This window comes from Macaca fascicularis, chromosome 9, assembly GCF_037993035.2.
Source record: "Macaca fascicularis isolate 582-1 chromosome 9, T2T-MFA8v1.1".
Taxonomy (NCBI): domain Eukaryota; kingdom Metazoa; phylum Chordata; class Mammalia; order Primates; family Cercopithecidae; genus Macaca; species Macaca fascicularis.
This window is the reverse complement of record NC_088383.1, coordinates 4770553-4792149: the sequence shown is the minus strand read 5'-3', so window position 1 is coordinate 4792149 and position 21597 is coordinate 4770553.

Genomic DNA, 21597 nt, shown 5'->3' with positions numbered 1-21597 from the left:
TTCGTGTTTACACAGAACAAACACAAAATAATGGCTTAATAATCTCAACAAGTAAAAACTATCCATCCAGATGAATGTGAGGCTTGGGTGATTTGAAATGTAGACTGGCCTTACAGAACCAACTGTTACTAGGGTTCCCTTTTTCTTTGTTTTATGAAAACACTCTATTAGTTTCAGTACTTTAAGAATTATACTACTGACTAATGTTAATTTTTAATCAATGCGACTGGCAGAAAAATATACACACATTTCTCATAGAAATATATACAGTCATCCTGGGTAAAGGAGGTGGATCAGTCAGGAATCCCAGGTATATTTAAATCTGCAGGCATGTACAAAAAGTCAGCTGTTGATATATGTGAATTTTGTCTCATTCCAATGCTATATTTTGGATCTGCGATTTGCTGGAAAAAATCCTTGTAGAAGGGGGACCCATGCAGTTCAAACTGGTCTTGTTCAAGGGTCACCTGTACATTCACTTGTGTGTGTCATAGGTACTAATATGTTACTTTCTCCATTAAGATTTCCTGCACTTTTATTTGGAAGACAGTTTATTTCTGTGTGTGTGTGTGTGTGTGTGTGTGTGTGTGTGTGTGTGTGTGTGTGTGTGTTTTGAGATGGAGTTTCGCTCTATTGCCCAGGCTGTAGTGCAGTGGAAATGATCCCAGCTCCCTGTCACGCCCACCTCCCAGGTTCACACGATTCTCCTGCCTCAGCCTCCCAAGTAGCTGGGATTACAGGTGCACGCCACCACACCTGGCTAATTTTTATATTTTTAGTACAGATGGGGTTTCACCATGTTGGCCAGGCTGGTCTCAAACTCCTGACCTCAAGTGATCCGCCCACCTCGGCCCCCCTAAGTGCTGGGATTACAGGCATGAGCCACCGTGCCCGGCGGAAGACAGTTTATTTCTAAATCCCAAGTCTCTATATGATACTATATCAACAGAAAACATTGAAAATTATAATCTGTTAATTAGACATTCAGTTTTAAGTAATTCAAAGAATGCTTGCATTGTTTATTTTTATGGTGCTGTGCCAGATTTTTTCACAACTACCTGAAACTATCATCTATAAAAGGGTTCCCCTAAAAAGTATAGGTATATATCTTAACACATGCATAGAGCCTGCAGAGATTAAGCAACTGCATACTGGCTTGTTGTAAGCATGCAGACGAGAGTGTCAGGAATGATAGCACCCAGGGTTTACTGAACACTTGGTGTGTGCTAGGTATTGTTCTAAGCGCCTTGTTTTCATCAACTCACAAGCTCCTTAGCACATGAGGATGGCATTGCTTTCATCCACATTTTTGGTTCATTCATGTACCAAAATGTTTTTCTTTGACCATTGAAGGCATCTTCTATGGCCACCAAGCCAGCATTAGAAAGCTGGTCACTTCCTTTTTCAAAGGAAAATGACTTGGTTACCATTTTCTTGTGCGTTTTGAGAAGGTCAGGTAGACTCATTATGATTCATTCTGAAGTTGATGCCATTGAGTGAAATTATTCAGCATAAAAATAAAAGCGAAAGTAATTATTTGATTGCATCTATTTATGAGAAACTACAACCTCTTGATTCTTAGAATACGATACAATCCTCTTAACAATGAGATAATATACAAGGAAAATCCATGGAACAAAATCCCCTAGAAAACCCTAAATTTTTTTTTAGAACTTTCAAATATGTTCTTCCTCAAAAATATGATCTCAGAAGAGTGAATTGCCATTGGAAGACTTCCACACAGGGAACGCTGCTGTTATAACATAACAAGTAATAAAGTGCCATCCGGCTTCTAGAGTAAGGGAGAACAGAAAAGCAGAATGTTGTTTAAGAAAACAACTGGGCCGGGCGTGGTGGCTCAAGCCTGTAATCCCAGCACTTTGGGAGGCCAAGACGGGTGGATCACGAGGTCAGGAGATTGAGACCATCCTGGCTAACACGGTGAAACCCCATCTCTACTGAAAAATACAAAAAACTAGCCGGGCGAGGTGGCGGGTACCTGTAGTCCCAGCTACTCGGGAGGTTGAGGCAGGAGAATGGCGTGAACCCGGGAGGCGGAGCTTGCAGTGAGCTGAGATCCGGCCACTGCACTCCAGCCTGGGCTACAGAGCGAGACTCCGTCTCAAAAAAAAAAAAAAAAAAAAAAAGAAAAGAAAACAACTGCATTTATTACACAATAATATAACAAAAGGAAGTGAGACCACCCTCTCTTAGAGAATTCTGAAGCCTTAATTACATGGCAAAGTTTGGGAATTCATATGGTACAGGCAGCTTCTAAACTCATTCACAGGTCAGTCACTGACTGTCTGATTAGAGCATTAACCTGTTTCTGACAATCAGCCATAATTTCCGTTATGTATTTTTCCCAACAATATGAATCATATTGATCCTAAGGTTCAGAGAAGATTTCAATGAGCTGAAAGGAATTTGGTAGTGACAATGTGAACAGATGAATTTTTGCATCTTCCCTGATGTGTCCCACCTCTGTAAAAAGAGAGTATGCTGCATTTGATCATTGAAAAGGACCCAAGAGATTCCAGTCAACCCAGTCGCTTCATCTTACAAGGGAGCCAAATTCAGTTAAGATTGGACTGGCCTGGCAGGGTGGCTCACACCTGTAATCCCAGGCTTTGGGAGGCTGAGGTGAGAGAATCACCTAAGATCAGGAGTTCGAGACCAGCCTGGCCAAAATAGTGAAACCCCGTCTCTACTAAAAGTACAATAATTAGCCGGCCGCAGTGGTGGGTACCTGTAATCCCAGCTACTTGGAGGCTGAGGCAGAAGGATCACTTGAATCCAGGAGGTGGAGATTGCAGTGAGCCAAGATTACATCACTACACTCCAGCCTGGGCGAGAGAGTGAGACTCCATCTCAAAAAACAAAAACCAAAACAAACAAAGACTGAATAATCTGAATCTTATACTAGAAGAAAAACCCCAAATACGCCCAGGCTAAAGTCATCTGGGGACACACTGTTTTGGGTGGTGGCCTCTAATTAGGGCTTGAACAAATTTGAGAAAATCTGTGTTAGGGGAATTTCTCTTTGGAGGTGAGGCTCCTAGACCAGGTACTTGATCATCCCCTGAGAGCTCAACAGCCAAGCAGAGACTCAACCCCCATCCAGGCTGAGCCAAAATCTACCTTTCAACAAGGCCCGTGGGTGACCACTGCGTGCGTGAAAGGTTGCAAACCCTGGCTTAGGTGATACTGCTAAGATTGAGATCTGAGAAGGAGCTGTTTTTCTCTAGGGCTTTTTTTTTTTTTTACAAGTCAGCTGACTATTCAGAGAACCACACTGATGGAAGCTCTCAGGAGCTTTTGTCTCTGAACAGAAAACACTACGTCAGCCAGGAGTCAGGTCAGGAGACGGAAAGGTGACCGGCAGAAGCTGGCGGAAATCCCTGACGGGGGGGGATGCACTTCCATGGATGTATCTCTGTGCAGATACAGAGGAATCTGGAGCTTTCTGACCCTCAAGATCCAATTGATAAAGAAGGAAAATCAGTAAAATGTAACAATGGCCATGTACATCCATCAAAGGTAACTACAGATACAGCAAAATGAAAGTACTCCACGATCAAATGTGGCACACTCTTTTCTTGTAGGCACGGGACAAGTCAGAAATGATGAAAAAATGCATCACTTCAAGTTTTACAATGCAGGTGACTTCTAACATCTCTGATTTTTCAACTACTCGGCGCAGTGGCTGGTATTTTCCTTATGTTATAGATGAGGAAACCGAGGCTCAGAAGAGTCAAGTCAGGGCCCCAACTCACACAGCTACTAAATGTCTGAGCTGAGGTTCACACTCACCTGTCTGACTGCCTAAAACCCACACTCTGAGTCCTGGGTTTACATTTGACACCAGCTTCAGTTCATTGTTTACCCTTCCCCCGAAGAAGTGCATTTTTTTTTTTAACATTTGCAAAGTATTATGTTGGATTTGCATACCAGTCCCTTTTAGTGCCAAACTTAGGAGGGAAACCCCATTTATTAATAAATATGTCCTTAAAGGAGGACATATTCAAAAGGAAAGTGAAAAAGCAGGCTTCTGACCTGGCTTGTTAAACGGGTCAGAGTGCAAAGCAGCAGATGTGCACAGTGGAGTATGTCCTCTCCAAGCATCTTGCAGAAAACCGCAATGTCATGGGATTGTGCAGACAGCTCCCCTTCCTTCCCTCAAATAAAAGCAGTGTGCACATTTCCTCTGTGACGGACACTGCTTCCCTCCTTTCCCTGTGTGAGCTGAAAACTCACCTCTGGGAGTCAAATATAATCAATTACACAAAACTATTTTACCGGACGGGGGTTGTGAGTTGCAGATAAGGCTCAGTTCCATTTCTGAAGGAGTCCACAAGATTTGCTTCTCAGAGAAGAAATGAAAGTTAATGATAGGCCAGGAGCAATGTCTCACGCCTGTAATCCCAGCACTTTGGGAGGTTGAGGCAGGAGGATCACCTCAGGTCAGGAGTTCGAGACCAACCTCACCAAAAAGGAGAAACCCCATCTCTACTAAAAATACAAAACTTAGCCATGCATGGCAGTGCATACCTGTAATCCCAGATACTCTGGGGGGTGAAGCAGGAGAATCACTTGAACCTGGAAGGCGGAGGTTGCAGTGAGCCGACATCGTGACATTGTGCTTCAGCCTGGGCAACAAGAGCAAAACTCAGTCTCAAAACCAAAAAAAATAAAAAATTAGCTGGGTGTTGTGGTGTGCACCTGTAATCCCAGCTCCTCTGAGACTGAGGCAGGAGCATCGCTTGAACCCAGGAAGCAGAGGTTACCGGGAGCCGAGATCGTGCCACTGCACTCCAGCCTGGGCAACAAGAAGGAAACTGTGTCAAAAAAATAAAATAAAATAAAAATAAAGATAACGATACACAAATTTAAAGGCAAAAAACAAAAATCTAATAAAGTTACGTTTCTCTTGTTTCAGTTGGAGAGGAAAAGGAAGTAGTAAAGATTCCTTGAAATCTATTTCAGAGTTGTTCCTTTGGGGCTATGAAATAAAAGGCAAGACTGGTAGAAATGACTTGAAATGCAAAAATGGCAAAGGTAATGATCACTGTGGGTAGGTTATAAACGACTGTGGAGATTTGGGGACGCTAAATCATCCAGCCAATGGAAAAGTAGTCATTTGAATCTGAAGACGGTGAGCCTCTGCCTGAGTCTGTCTCATGGATTGGAATATCCTCTTATTAAATTACAGTGTTTTATAACTTGTGAATAAAATTGGTATCATGTTTACTATGCAAAATCCCCGCTATTTTTCAAATGGATATATATTTAATACGAAATTGAAATGTAATATCTAAAGCACCAAGCAATAAAACCAATCCGCCTAGTTTCAAACCCTGCTTAAGTTATTTTTTTGAATTCTGTATCTAATAACATAGTACAATAACACTGAAACAAGATTAACACTATGATACTATTTGTTTAGGAGACCAAGAGTGTTGCTATGGAAACCGACCTTCAGTGTATCTATGGAAACAGTGACAGTGTTGTAAATAAAGGTACTGAAAAGAGGAACCTAGTAAACTTAGCATATGAATTCTAAGAAAAAGGATAAAGAATGAGGACCCGCGGGGAGAAAATTTTTGTATTTTCTTGGAAGAAAAAAAGCATTGTGACGTATTTTATTAATCGCATGATAGAACTTTTAAGCTAAGTTTTCAAAACCTTCATTGTATCTTCTACTATCTTTTGTTAGTTTCTGTCTTCTTCTTAACTGTCCAAATCATAACCTATTTATAATTAACAAGAACATTTATTGAACATTGTTTTATATGACTCAACTTCACTATGATAGCATTTTAAAGGCCAACTTACTTTTTCTAAAAACGTTAACGTGAAAAAAAAAAATGCAGAAAGCATATGTTTAACTCAGTTATGTTTTGAAGTTAAAAAGTAATTTTTTTAAAAGACCCATCCATAATATTTACCAAACACAATTTTAAACGGGGGACTATCGAAAGAAAGTTAGTTGGTTTTTTGTTTGTTGTTGTTGTTGTTGTTGTTGTTTTTAACGTTGCAACCCTTTGAAATCATTATTAAAAGACACACAAACATTTATGGAGTTGTAATTTCAATCTTCTGGCTTCATTGTGTCCTGCTGGAAGGAAACAACTATGTCTTCCCTTTGCATCTCCTGATATTGATGAGACTGTTGTGCACATAGGGGAGAGCCACACATGGTGGAATGAAGGGATGAAGCTGTTAAAGGAATCGAATATGATGAAACAAACAAATACACAAAAAGACAACAGAATGCAATGTAATGTCAAGTCCCTGGCAATAATTACATGAGCTGGCTCAGTTATGTGAAAACGGATCTCATCTCATTAGAAAAGGTGACGGTTGTACACCAAGCAGAGCAAAGCAGAGGAAGGGAGGGATGCAGATTGGGGCCTGCAGCACAGGAGAGAGGCACAGGGCCAACCTCGCCCGCACTCTCCAGAGCCACCCCCTCCTCCTCTCTCATGTCTCCGGCTATCAATCAAGTCACACAGAGATGGACAGAGCAGCCTTTTTGGAGCCAAGAGCCATGTTTCTCCTAAGCTGTTGGTTCCCGGATTCTTAAAAGATTTTGGTAAGTAAATATTTCATGTTAATATAGGACTATGTATTCTGGCCTTTTAAAAACTCTAGAATAGTGCTTTTTTCTTGTTTAAATTTGGAATCCTGTCATTTTTAAAGATCCTCCTCAGAAGGTAACAAATAAACATTTTGAATGAGGAGTTTAGACTAGATCCTTAGTCTTCAAATTCTGTTTCAGGCATGGGGGACCCCTGGGGAATGGCTCTAGTGAGGCTGCCTCCTTCCCTCATGAGAACAGCTCTGCTCCCCTCATCTAAACTTCTTCAAATGCTTTCGTTAAAGTTTTGGCTTCATTGCTCACAACAATCGAGAACACCCTTGAAAACTTCTGGAGAGGAAATCCCTTTCAGCTTTCTATTTCTGCGATTCTCTGGTTACTTTTCAAGGAATAGTAAATGATAAAAGAACCACTAAGAAAGCATTCCCAACCAGAGGACTTGTGGACCCACCTCAACGTCGAGCTAAGGGTCTCTCAATTACATATCAAGGCACATTTAACAGCTGGGGACATTTATTGAACATTTATCAGTTGCCCAGAGCAGTTGTTGGCAGGCGTCAAGGCTGAGCAAGGCTCTGGTGCTCAGCTCAGAAAGGAACCAAGAAGCCATCCAGAGCCTGGGTGGTTTCCCAGGTGAGTGGCCTCTGAGGTCGCGGGAGCCCACGCTCGGGGATCCCCATGCTGGGCTTCGGGCTCTGCCACCTCCATATTGAATTCCCAAATTATTTTCTCATGGAATTTGGGTTTTTAAGTGAAGTCTGTGGCAACAAGGAAGCATATGTGTGATCAGAAGAGAGAGAAGGATGGGGGACAAAGGAGAAGATCTTTATGCACAGTGAGATTGTCTTAGGCAGCTCCGGCAGCCATGGCAAATACTGCAGACTGAACGTCATTCAGATAGTCACCTGCAGAGCTGGTAGCTCTGCTCCAACAACAGCAATGTCCATGGTACAGTCTGGAGGTGGCCAGTCCAAGCTCAAGATGCCAACCGTTCACTTTCTGGCGAGGGCTCTCTTCGGGCTGGTAGACGCCGCCTTCTTGCTGTGTCCTTGTATGACAGGTGGGTGTGGGGGGAGACACAGAGAGAGAGAGGAACGGAGGGAAGCTCCTTCTCTGGAGTCTCTTCTTATAAGGACACTAATCCTATTGCGTCAGGACCCTGCCATTATGACCTCATTCTGAATTACTTTCTTACCCCAAATACAGCAACACCGGGGGCTAGGGATTTTGGCAGGGGTTGGGGAAACAACTTGGTTCCTAGCAATACTAGTCCAGCTTGGCTTTTTAGCAGTAAAATAAAATCGAAAACAGAAAAGAGGTTGTTAGTTAAAAACTGGTATAACCACTTTGTGGAAGCTTACATAGTCAGTCAATATTATATTTTCCAAGGTTGTTCCATGACATAGAGAAGGCCTTGAGTATAGGATAAGTGCAAATGGTCACATGAAATTTGACACATGAAGTGCAAATGGTACATTGAAATTGTACGTACACAGTTTATCGTAAACGACGTAGAGAAAGAGACTGCTGCCTAGAAAAAAATGCTGAAAGGTGATACATAAAAATACTGATACAGGTATGTTTAGGTAGTAGGTGTATTTTATATATTTTTTTCTGTTATTCTGTATTTTCCAATATTCCTTCATGAATATGTACTGCTTTTTACTAAAAAAAAAACAGTTTGAATTATCCTATTAAATTTATGGTCATGATTTTTAAGGATAAAATAAATATGTAATAGAATAATTTACACACTACTAAATTGATAAGTTAACATTTTCCTTGAGTTTATAAACTCAAATTGGATCAAATTATTAAAATTCAAACTTGAAAATTCTAAACGAAGGTTATTTTTTGAACTTCTGTTCTCAAATGTAATTTGAACCTATTAACATCCACCACTAGCAACAAAAATATCCATCACAAGCGAGAGTCGTTTGCAAGCTTTTGCTTTAGCAAAATAATCCCTTTTCAAGTGGATCCTTACACAGAATTCTGGTATAAAATTCAGACTGAAATGAAGCCCCTCTAGTGAACACCGATTTGGGGCCCTGACCATGCCCATCCTCCTGGAGGCTCACAGGGAACCTTTGTGGAACCTGGGCTTCCGTGAACCACAGTTCCAATGCTCTTGGACAGAGTACAGTGTGAGCCCCGGGTTTTAAGTCCCAGCTCTACAGGTAGCTATTTGCATGATATTCAGAAAGTTGTAGCATGATGTTGATGAATTACATTAACTCTGGGGTCTCCTCTGAGTCTGTAATTCTTGGAAACTGTTTGACTAGAGTGGACCATGCCAGTATGCATTTTTGTTTTCTTTTTTTTGAGATGGAGTGTCACTCTGTCACCCAGGCTGGAGTGCAGCGGCACTCACCACAAACTCTGTCTCCCAGGTTGAAGTGATTCTCCTGTCTTAGTCTACCAAGTAGCTGGGATCACAGGTGCCTAACATTACGCCTGACTGATTTTTATATTTTTAGCAGTGATGGGGTTTCACCATGTTGGCCAGGCCGGTCTCAAACTCCTGATCTCAGGTGGTCCACCTGCCTCAGCCTCCCAAAGTGCTGGGATTACAGGCGCGAGCCACTGCGTCTGACTGCTAGTATGCATTTTTTAAACTATCAAATGGGAATCTGAAATATGGCAATGGGAATGAAGAAAAATCATCTTTCTTTATTTAGAAGTATCTTCAAACACGAGCCCTCGCGGCTGAACACGTTACTTCACAATGAATATAGTCTTCAAACACGAGCCCTCGTGGCTGAACACGTTACTTCACAATGAATATAGGCTGCACTTTTGTGTTCCTCAGCCAAATGCCTTTGTAATTTTTTTTTTTTTTTTTTCAGCTCTTGCAACAAAAGAAAGCAGTCACACCACTAGTTTGATGGTTAATTTTATGTGTCAACTTGGCTGGGCCATGGTGCCCAGATATGTGGTCAATCTTTATTCTGGATATTTCCGTGAGGGTATTTTTGGATGAGGTTTCCCTGATGTGGGTGAGCCCCATCCGATCTGTTGAAGGCCTGAAGAACACAAAAAGCTGACCTCCTGCAAGTGAGAGAGAATTCGGCAGCAAACAGCCTTCAGACTTCATCTGCAACCTCAGCCCTTTCTGGCTCTGCACCAAACTGTCTTTACACTCAAACTGCAGCTCCTTCCTGAGTCTCCAGCCTGCTTACCACCCCCATCAGATTTTGGACTCAGCAAACCTCCACTGCCCCGTGAGCAAATTCCTTAAAATATCTACCTATCTATCTCCTGTTGGTTTGTTTCTCTGGGAACCCTGACTAATACAACCACCTTTATCATAAACTCGGAAGAGAATTCTCCATGAGTCTCACATTTCTGTACATCTTCTGAGTGGAGGCAGTGAGAGTCTTTGTCCTGGAGTATCTTGTCAAAGATGGTTAAGTAGTGGACAGCTCTGGAAGACAGAGACTGTGTGTCCTTCAAAGCAAAGGGCAGCTATGCCTACTGCTTCTTGTGAAAGGCGGCCTCCCATCCTCCAAGTTTAGGTTCACCTCCTGAAATGCAATCCACTGCATGTGCAAATGTCGCCTGACCCCCCTGCAGTCACCCCGTGGGAGTCGGGAGTAGGAGAACTAAAATTGCTGATACTCTGCCTACTGCTATTGCTTGAGTCATAAAGTCCTTTTGGTCTTTGACCCAGAGCACTCATGTCTTCTGTCAGCATTCACAAACTGGGACAGGCTAACTTGGAAGCTTACAAATAGCGTAAAACATGAGATCCTTCCCAGTTTCTTACAGTCCACATAAAATCTGCCAAACGGTCTATAATCAGAATCTCATCAAATACATTGTGTGGTGTCTTGAACATACATCTACAAATCCTTTGACAATCCTGCTTTGAAAAGGTGGGGTTCAATTCTGCTCCCCTGAGTGTTAGCTGGACTTTGTATCTTGCTTCTAAAGAAATAGAATGTGGCAGAATGGGAAGCCAAGGTGGAAGGATCCCTTGAAGCCAGAAGTTTGAGACCAGCCTGGGGAACAGAGCAAGACCCTGTCTCTACAAAAAAGTTTAAAATTGGCCAGGCATGGTGTCTCACGCCTATAATCCCAGAACTTTGGGCGGCCAAGGTGAGCCGAATCATTGGAGGTCAGGAGTTCGAGACTAGCCTGGCCAACATGGTGAAACCCTGTCTCTACTAAAAATACAAAAATTAGCCAGGCGTGGTGGTGGGCGCCTGTAATCCCAGCTACTCAGGAGGCTGAGGCAAGATAATCACTTGAACCCAGGAGGCAGAGGTTGCAGTGAGCCGAGTGTGCCTTTGCACTCCAGCCTAGATGACAGAGTAAGACTCTGTCTAAAAAAAAAAAAAAAAAAAAATTGAAAATTAGCTGGGCTCAGTGGCGTGTGTGCACCTGTAGTCCCAGCAACTCAAGTGACTGAGGAGAGATGATAGCTTGGGCCCAGGTGTTGAAGACCGCAGTGAGTCATGATTGCACCACTGCACTCCAGCCTGGGTGACGGTGAGACTCTGTCTAAAAACAAACAAACAAAAGCAGAAAACAAGACACAGGAGCCATTCTATGGATGTCTTCAAATAAGCAACTATTTACTCTTATTGTCTTTATATGTGACAATATCCAAAGGGCAGCCTATTCACTCTGGAGCTTCTTACATGAGCAATTATACAGTGAAAAGAGCAAAAAAAGAAAAAAAAATTAAAACCCTGAACACAAGCTATGGAATCAGAAATGTCTATTCTGTCTCTTACTAAGATGTGACCACATCCAAAGTCATTGAAGCGTGCTGATTTTTAGGTGACTTTAAATGACTAGTGTAGTGATACCTAGTTGTCTGGATAATTTTGATGATTAAATGAGAAACATAATAATAGCATTTGTTATCTACTAAACATTGTATAAAGGAATTTAGAGCTGTGATATCTTTTAACATATTCAAACCATCTAGAATTGTGCCTGGCACATGTTATGTAATTCATAAACCTTGGTCCCTGTCTTCTCCCAACATAGAAGATTGATACTTGATCATGTGCCTATGATCTCAGTTTATGTGCCTTAAAATAAAATCCATTACTTCCTCTTGTTGTGATTATGGCAGACATCTACTTGTAACTGTGCTCTAGTTAAAAAAAAAAAAGTAATACTTCAACTTTTATGATTACAAAGCAATACACATTAAAATGAATCATTCTCATGAAGATATCAAAGTTCCTGCTATCCAGCATGACTCTACTTCAGTGATAAAGAAAAGGTTCTCATATAGCCAGAGTTATCACAGTGGACAAACAACTTCACTTGTTTTTCCACTGAGCGCTTGTGACACCACCTCAGGTCTCACAGATGGGCTCAGGGGTCCCAAAGGTGAGGTGCACACACAGAGGGTCTGTACAGAATGATATATTGCAATACAGGGAAAAGAACATTAGAGCTTCTATGCACATTTATTTTTAGCTGATTCATTTATTACGTTTATGTTTCTGTGTATCCTTTATAATGCTCAAAATATAACAGAAGACTTACCTGCCTCTACACTGTTTGTTCCTATCACTGTCTAGTTGCTCATGGAAGCCACGCAGCAGGAAGGGTCTGTCCCTACTGGTTTTACACATCAGTAAATATTAATGTCTTTATATGTTCATGATCAAAAACTTTTTACTGATGAGGTGTGTATCCTCAAAATATTTGGAAACCTCTACTCCAGATCATCATTCAAATTAGAGTTGAAACTGACACTTAGCATTCAGATGAACTAGGACCAATTATGTCACCCATTTAAAACAAGAATATTTTACAAAAATAAAACATAAAATGGCCTGGCGTGATGGCTCATGCCTGCAATCCTAGGACTTTAGGAGGCTGAAGCAGGTGGATCGCTTGAACTCAGGAGTTCAAAACCAGCCTGGGCAACATGGCTAAACCATATCTATAAAAACCACAAAAATTAGCCAGGTGTGGTGGCACGAGCCTGTAATCCCAGCTACTTGGGACTAAGGCAGGAGGATCACTTGAGCCGGGGAGGTGGAAGCTGCTATGAGCCGAGATCACAGCTGCAATCCAGCCTGGGAGACAAAGTGAGACCCTGTCTCAAAAACAAAAACAATAAAACCCATAAAATAACCAGATTTAAGGGTTGCTATAGCAATGCTTCTACCTTTCAGATATGTCTATGTAGTAGTGATCACCATGTGTGAAGTGGTAGTTAGCAACAACCAGCTAAAACTGTTCTTGAACTAGAGACTAATACAACTTACTTTCAGAACGTTATTTGCATGATGGTTTGGAATATTTTCTGTCTTTGCTGCTGGTTGAGTTCTCTGACAACCTGGGACAAGTGTCGAGGAACTGCTTCTATTTGGTCTCTAACATATGTCACATATTTCTGGGAAACATGATGAGCAACAGTACGGTCCTCGTGAGAGATGGTGTCACTCTTTCGTTTGTGCCAAGATGCATGTTTCTACTGCACTGCAGACAAGTGGGAATAGCTTGAGTGTACCTTACTAAAATGGTGAATGTCCTGGGAGAAAGCAATGTTCAACCAGTAACAGTTTGCCAGGAGTCTGCTAAACAGGATGTCTCATACAGATTGTAGTATGTCAGGTTTATTAACTTAAAGATCCACTTTATCAGAGCTCCTCTGTCTCATCACTGAAATGATCATTCTCAGATTTAACATAGAGTTCTCTATCTATATTTTCACTACTGTAATAACATATTAGAACGACTCACTGGTAATTCTTAATTCAATATGCGAAAGTAAAAAACTGGTAGCCTTATAAGCACACATAACCTAGATAAAGTTCTTATATTCTTTTTTTGGTGCAGAGATGGGTGAAATATTATTATTTCACAATTATTCTGTAGACCAGCAAAACTGCCATCCCAGGAATCATTTGGTTATAGCAGACCAAGAGGTTAAAGGAAAGGTGAATTATTCTTTTTTTTTTTGAGACGGAGTCTCGCTCTGTCACCCAGGCTGGAGTGCAGTGGCCGGATCTCAGCTCACTGCAAGCTCCGCCTCCCGGGTTCACGCCATTCTCCTGCCTCAGCCTCCCGAGTAGCTGGGACTATAGGCGCCTGCCACCTCGCCCGGCTAAGTTTTTGTATTTTTAGTAGAGACGGGGTTTCACTGTGTTACCCAGGATGGTCTCGATCTCCTGACCTCGTGATCCGCCCGTCTCGGCCTCCCAAAGTGCTGGGATTACAGGCTTGAGCCACCGCGCCCGGCCAAGGTGAATTATTCATAGTATCCTTCACAATTATAGAACATCCAAAAGGAAACCATGAGAAGTATTAGAGATCTTTAATTATTTTTAGTGGCACATTGCAACTTCAAAAAGTCTCAGAATGAGTCAAATTTCCATTGTGGTTGCACACTATGGCCTCATCACACTAACTTTGGTATTTTAAGTTACACATTGAGAATTTCCTCTATGGAAAATAAACTTATGGTAATGCTATGCTCTGCACAGTAAAATTAGACTTGAATGAATTGTTGAAAGAATGATATTGACTCTAATATGTTATAGTATATACGAGCAAGTGGTTTTGCCTGCCGACAGAAAATTAGTTAACAAGAAAAGCTCTCAAAACAAGGTAAAAGCTATATTTAAAGGAAATCTAAGTCAATTAGCTATTAAATACAATTGCCTTACACTACTTGTGATTGAATATTGAAAATATGTGTGTTTAAATTCTATAAACGGTAATAACTGTTTTCATCTTTATGAATAAAACTGAATATTCTTTAATGATTTGAAATGCTAAAGTCACTACTATGCAAGAAGCACATTCCCATGATCATGAGTATTTTATACAAGCTGCTTATACATTTTTATACTCCTTTGAGAGTTCTATGGAGGTCACAAAATAAAATTTTGCATTTTGCTTTCCTGTTATTTCAGGTAGGATATGTAGTAGAGTAAATGTACATCCTCCTGGACTTTTTTTTTTTTTTTTTTTAAGATGAAGTCTCACTCTGTCACCCAGGCTGGAGTGCAGTGCCACGATCTTGGCTCACTGCAATCTCCACCTCCCAGGTTCAAGCAATTCTCCTGTCTCAGCCTCCCGAGTAGCTGGGATTACAGGCATGCACCACCATGCCCAGCTAATTTTTTTGTACTTCTAGTAGAGATGGGGTTTCAACATGTTAGCCAGGCTGGTCTTGAACTTCTGACATCAAGTAATCCACCTGCCTCAGCCTCCCAAAGTGCTGGGATTACAAGCATGAGCCACCGTGCCCGGCCATCCTGGAAATGTTAAGTATAACAAATGGCCTTCTCTCCTCCACTATATATATATAAGCATTTCACCTCCCCAGGTGTGTCTGCTGCTACCCCTGGGCTTACGTTTCCCTGAAAGCCAAGCCCCTTTCTCTTGCCAGTGAGAGCCATGGGCTTTGCCAACTCGGAGGTGGGGTGTTGCTCCAACTTCCATCTCCAATACCATGGGGCTGTCCTCCCCTGCCCCACACATCCATTCAGTCTGTGGGACTCTTCTGGGAGGGCTTATTCTCTATTTGTCCCCTGTGACCTGCATCCTGAGGTGACTTACTGTTTGAGTTATTCCTGTGGCCTTCAGCTGACGATTTGCCTTCTGTTATCCCCGCAGGCGTCCTGGGCATCACACACTAGACATGTCCCTGGAAGTTCTTGCTGGGACTGGGTTATGTTTTAGTGATTTGGAGTCACTGTATGGCTAGCGGATTCGTTTCCTACGCTGCCATAACGAAGTGCCACAGACAGGGTGCCACAACAACAGAAATGGACTGTCTCAAGTTCTGGAGGCTGGAAGTCCCAGACAAAAGTGTCGCAGGGTTGGTTCCGCCTGAGGCCATGAGGAAGAACCCGTTCCAGGCCTCTCCTTGCTTCTGGCGTTTGCCTGTCCTCAGTGCTCCTTCCTTGGTGTGTAGAAACATCATCCCGATGTCTGTCTTCATGTTCACCTGGGCGTGTGCCTGTGTCCTAATCGCCGTTTCCATAGGGCCATCAGTCATGCTGCATTAGGGCACCTAGGACCTCGTCCTACACCAATCACATCTGTAAAGATCCAGTCTCCCAAATGAGGTCTCATCTTTAGGTATTGAAGTTTAGGGCATCAACATATGAATTTGACCCAATTCAACCCATAACACCTAATGACGGCTGTGTGCTTAGAGGATGCCTCCAAATCCTGCAAATGGCTCCACTTGCCCTTACAAAAGCCTCGCTGACCAATATGCCAACATTTTATTTATTTTTATTTTATTTTATTTTTCATTTTTCAAGACAGGATCTCACTCTGTCACCCAGGCTGGGTGCAGTGGTGATCGTGGTTCACTGCAACCTCAGCCTCCTTCGATTAAAGGAACCTCCTGCCTCTGCCTCCTGAGGCGTAGGGACCACTGGTGCATGCCACCATATCTGGCTAATTTTCAAATTTATTTGTAAAGACAGGTTCTGGCTCTGCTCTCAGAACCCCTGGACTCAAGTGATTCCCCCACTTTGGCCTTCCAAAATGCTGGGGTCACAGGTGTGAGCCACCATGCCCAGCCTGCCCACATTTGGATGGATTTTAACAGGCTCTAATGGTTTGAAAAGCCCAACTCGTGTGCGTGTGATTTTGTTTGCATGATTTTGGCTTAATCCGTTTTCTTGTTTCTCTTCATTCCACCTCCTTCAAGATGACAAAGGCAGAAATCATGGCCTTTACCTTCTCAATTATAAAATGACTCAGCAGGCGGGCACAGTGGCTCACACATGTAATCCTAGCACTTTGGGAAGCCAAGGCAGGCAGATCACTTGAGGTCAGGAGTTCAAGACCAGCCTGGCCAACATGGTGAAACTCCGTCTCTACTAAAAATACAAAATTTAGCCGGGGATGGTGGTGGTAGCCTGTAATCCCAGCTACTCGAAAGGCTGAGGCAGGAGAATCGCTTGAAACCAGAATGTGGAGTTTGCAGTGAGCCGAGATCATGTCACTGCACTCCAGCCTGGGCAAAAGAGCAAAACTCCATCTCAAAAATAAAATAAAACAAAATAAAATAAAATGGAATAAAATAAAATAACTCAGCAAGATAGTAGGAGTGCTTGTTTGCTTTTGTTTTTCAATCTAACAGCCAATTTTAACTGGCAAGCCTAGCAAACTGAGCACTACATTTTTTTTTTTTTTTTTTTTTTTTTTGAGACAGGGTCTTGCTCTGTCACCCAGGCTGGAGTGTAGTGGCATGATCTTGGCTCACTGCAGCCTTGAACCTCCCAAGTTCAAGCGATTCTTGTGCCTCAGCCTCCCAAGTATCAGGGAGTACAGGTGTGCACCACCACACCCAACCACTTTTTTTATTTTGTAGAGACAAGGTTTCACCATGTTGGTCAGGCTGGTCTCGAACTCCTGGCCTCAAGAGATTCACCCACCTCGGCCTCCCAAAGTGCTAGGATTACAGGCATAAGCCACCGTGCCTGGCCCCAACAAGAGAGGTGAAGTCAAGAGAATTGTCTTCTACTTCTCACTCTTTCAAAGTCATTATATTAGGTAGAATAAAATAAAGTACTTCTGGGTTTTTTTTAATTTCAATTTCTTTTATCTAAGAGTTAATGAGTGCACCTGGGTTTAAGGAGATTTGTAATGGATTTTTAAACCCTTACTATTATTATTTTTATTATAATGGGGTTATTAATACTGAGCTAAAATGTCCTTCGATATGCAAAATGAAGTGATAAGTACCATTTAGCTTTTAAGAAGTACATTATATAAGGAGTCCATTATGAAAATAATCTCAGGTTATAGCCGGCTCTCAAAAGACCTAGGAAATAAGGTTTTTAAAACTAAGGTATTGCACGCCGTTATAACAAATAAATTTGTAAAACATAAAATCCCAGCGTAATAAATAAGTGCTCCTTAGAGAACAGTGACAAATTGTATTAACATTGTATTTTCACAAAAGTAAAAAAATAAAGACCCAGTCCCTTGAGGTGGCAATGAGTGATATCCGGGGGATGCCAGTACCAGAGCTGCCTGTGTACATCCTGCTGGACAGGAGGGACTCTGGGCCCTTGAAGTTAGGGTCACCTGATGGCCATTTGTTGACGCCCCTAAGAAGTGACGACAGGGCGTGGAATCACCCCTGGGGTTCTCCTTTGAGCGAGGCAGACAGCAGCCTCCAATGGCCAGCAGTGCTGAGTGAGATACTGTGGAAAGAGCAAGGAAAACACTGGAAATGCTCTACTGGAAACGATGCGGATAATGGCAACCGAAGAATGCCGCAGCAGGAACCCCCGGGAGCGCTGAGGGCAGCTCATGAGGCTGTGGCCGCATTGGCCCCGGGGGACGTGCTGTCACCATGCCCAGACAGAATGTGGTCAGTGGGGGAGACGAGCTGAGGCAGCAGGAAGAAACCGCTGGACTCGCTATGAGGGCCCGGACGCCTGTGACGGTGGAGACACAACTGTCAGGAACGGAGCGTGATCGCTAACTCGCACTGTGGCGCCAAGTGCTCAGGACAGCGTGGGGACTCAGTCCGATTTCCGTGCAGTGAGAGTTAATGTTCACCAGCAGGGATGGGCATGTGCTGAATGGGATGCCAGGCCAGGGACAATGAAGTCACAGAGTGTTGTCAAAAATAATAACAAGGGCCAGGCGTGGTGGCTCACACCTGTAATCCCAGCACTTTGGGAGGTCGAGGCTGGTGGATCACCTGAGGTCAGGAGTTCAAGACCAACCTGGCCAACATAGTGAAACACTGTCTCTGCCAAAAATACAGAAATTAGCCAGGCGTAGTGATACACGCCTGTAATCCCAGCTACTCAGGAAGCTGAGGCAGGAGAATCGCTTGAAGCCGGGAGGTGGAGGTGGCAGTGAGCCGAGATTGTGCCACTGCACTCCAGCCTGAGTAACAGAATGAAACTCTGTCTCAAATAATAAAAATAATAAGCATACTAGACATTTTGCATTCTGAAGTGGGTTTCCCCTGCAATCATGTAAAGTCCCGTGTGTGTGTGTGTGTGTGTGTGTGTGTGTGTGAGAGAGAGAGAGAGATCTATTTATATATAATCCAAAAAATGTACTTGTTTTGGTTTTACATTAATTTTTTAAATGGCTGAGTAATACAGTCACACGGTTTAAAAATTTAAAAATGTACTGAAAGGGAATCAGGAAATTCCTCTTTTGGAAATGTTTTCAGATTTAATTCATTACACAAGATGGGCAGGCGCATGACTTTAGAATCACACTTCAATGTTGTTGTTTTTATCAGAGTCAACATTCCCCAGATTAATCACCAGCTCTCAGTACGAATGAGCCAAAGACAGTGCCTCAGACGGAGGTGAGCATACCACAGACCCAGAGGCTGCGAGGACTCTGAGGGGCACCCAAAAGGAGTCTCCAGACTGTTTTGAGCAAGGGACCCACCCTTGACCTAGGAGTCAAATATTCTGGAATCTTCTCAAGGTGGTTGAAGATTTAGGCAAAAGTTATCATGCGGCCTATAATATAAATGTAGCCTTTGGCAGAACGAACCATGCAATGACTTCAATCCATTGTAACTGGTATTGTATTATTTACTGCATTACTAATTTTCTCGATGACAGTTTTGAGTCCTCCAACGAAAGCAGAAAATACTGTGTGGTTCTTACTCGCCCGTGGAAATGAAGAGGTAGGACAGAGTTCAGACAGCTAGGATCAAAACAAGACTGTAACCTCAATGGTTTGTTTCACGGTGGCATACAGCAGTGGAAAATTGTGACAAATAGCCAGTTGAATTAATGTATGAAACTTTGCTCTTATCTGTGTGTAATGTGACAAACATAGTGATGTGTTACCGGCTTAGTGGGTCTTTCCTCTTCTCTGCACTCACTGAAACCTCAACACAGGAAAGCAATCATTTCTACGGATCATTTGGAAATGCTTCTTAACCTAAGAGCAAGAGAGCCAGAAATACATACATGTACATACATTTACATGTATTTGTACAGATATAAAAATCATATATAATAAATACATATAAAAGTAAATATTTTTATATATTTTATATATTTATATATACTATATAGTTATACAATATAAATATATATTTATAATATAAATATATAGGTATTTATATATAATATATTATATATAATATAAATATATAATTATATTTAAATATAATTATATATAAATATATAAATTTTATATATTTATATATTTATAAATTATATAAAAATATATAAATTATATATTTTTATAATTATTTAATATAAAATATATATAATTATATATATAATTATATAATATAAAATATGTTTATTTAATATTTATATAATTATATTTATTTATATTATAATAAATATACTTACATATATTTATTATAATGTTTAAGTTATATACATTATATATGTATAAATATATACATTTGTATAAATGTATATATATGAACTTTTGAAAAACATAAAAGCAGGTATTTATCTTAAGTGTCTTCTGGAAAGGCCAAATACAAATGTATGCATTTTAGTGCCTTACAAACATTCCAATACATGCATTTAAATACAATTATTTTTAATGAATTCAGTATTATTTCTACTATAAATTCTTGGCACAATTGGTGAGGATTTTGTGGAGGAGATTTTGTTCTTGCTCTCCGAACTCTGTGATGTTCTGAAACGTCTTAAAGAACAGGAGGAATAAGACTAGGAGTTGCTTTAAAGGCTGTCTTCATCTCTGCAACTTTACGGCCCAGAAACTTTTGGCATTAGAAAAAACTTAGTTCAAATCCAGGCTCTGCTATGCTTAATAGAACACTAAATGGGCCTCTAAGCCTCTCGGAGCTTCAGTCAAATGAGAGCAATAATACTGACCTTACTGTGAAAATTAGGTTAAATTAGGAAAAACAATTAAATGGGATAGTGGGATTGAGTGAAAATGAGGATAACTCTTACTCTAGTGGAAGGATTAAATTAGATAATGTCAGACCAGGTGCGGTGGCGGCTCGCATCTGTCATCCTAGCACTTTGGGAAGCCAAGGTGGGTGGATCTCTTGAGTCCAGGAGTTTGAGACCAGTCTGAGCAACATAGCAAGACTCCATCTCTACTACTACTACTACTAATAATAATAATAAATTAGCTGAGGGTGGTGGCGAGTGCTTGTAGTCTCAGCTACTGGGGAGGCTGAGGTGGGGGAATCCCCTGAGCCAGGAAAGTCGAGGCTGCAGTGAGCTGGAATCACACCACTGCACTCTAGCCTGGGTGACAGCGTGAGATCCTTCATAGACATTATCTGATTTTTTTTTTTTTTTAAAGAAAATAAAATTAGATAATGTCCATGAAGTGCTCAGCTCCCTGCCTGGCTGTCGTAGTCGCTGGAAAAGAGACACATGACCCGGTGGCACTGAAGGGGACTTTCGCCGAATGGCAGCGACTGAAGGGGACTCTCGCTGAATGGCAGCGATGCAGCTGGGGCTGGGCTTCTTTGGCCAGCCTAGTTAGGATGGCCCCGAGCAGGCTGCAGTAACAACTCCTCAGCGTGACCTCTGAGGACAGCATAGGCAAAGAGAATGTCCTAAAGTCTCCAAGGAGATAAAACAGATTTTCTAGGCAAAATTGAAACCAGCGTGACTTCAGACTTGCTAACACCAGGATGTGGAAAACAATGAAGCAATGCTGTCAAAACCCTAACATTCTACACCCAGCCGCGTCGTCACTGTGGTGTGGGGACAGATTCACGACCTCAGCCCCTAAATCTGTCTACTTCTCCTGCACCCTTTCTCAGGAGGCAAGTGGAGGTATGGAGGGCCGCTTAAGGAGCAGCCCCTGTCTGCACCGGGAGCTCATGGCCAAGTTCGTCTGAGACCACTCCTCCCAGGACTGCTCCCAACCCATGGCTGAGTTGGGGGTGCAGGGGCGCTAAGGCAGGCCTGCTCCTGGGACACCTGTGACATGGCTGAAGGATGGCTTCAGCTCACACACATCCCACCGCCTTATCAAATGTTCCTGAGGACCACACCGAAGTCTCAGATGATTTCTGCCTCCCTCTCTCCCCTCTTGTTTTCCTTCCT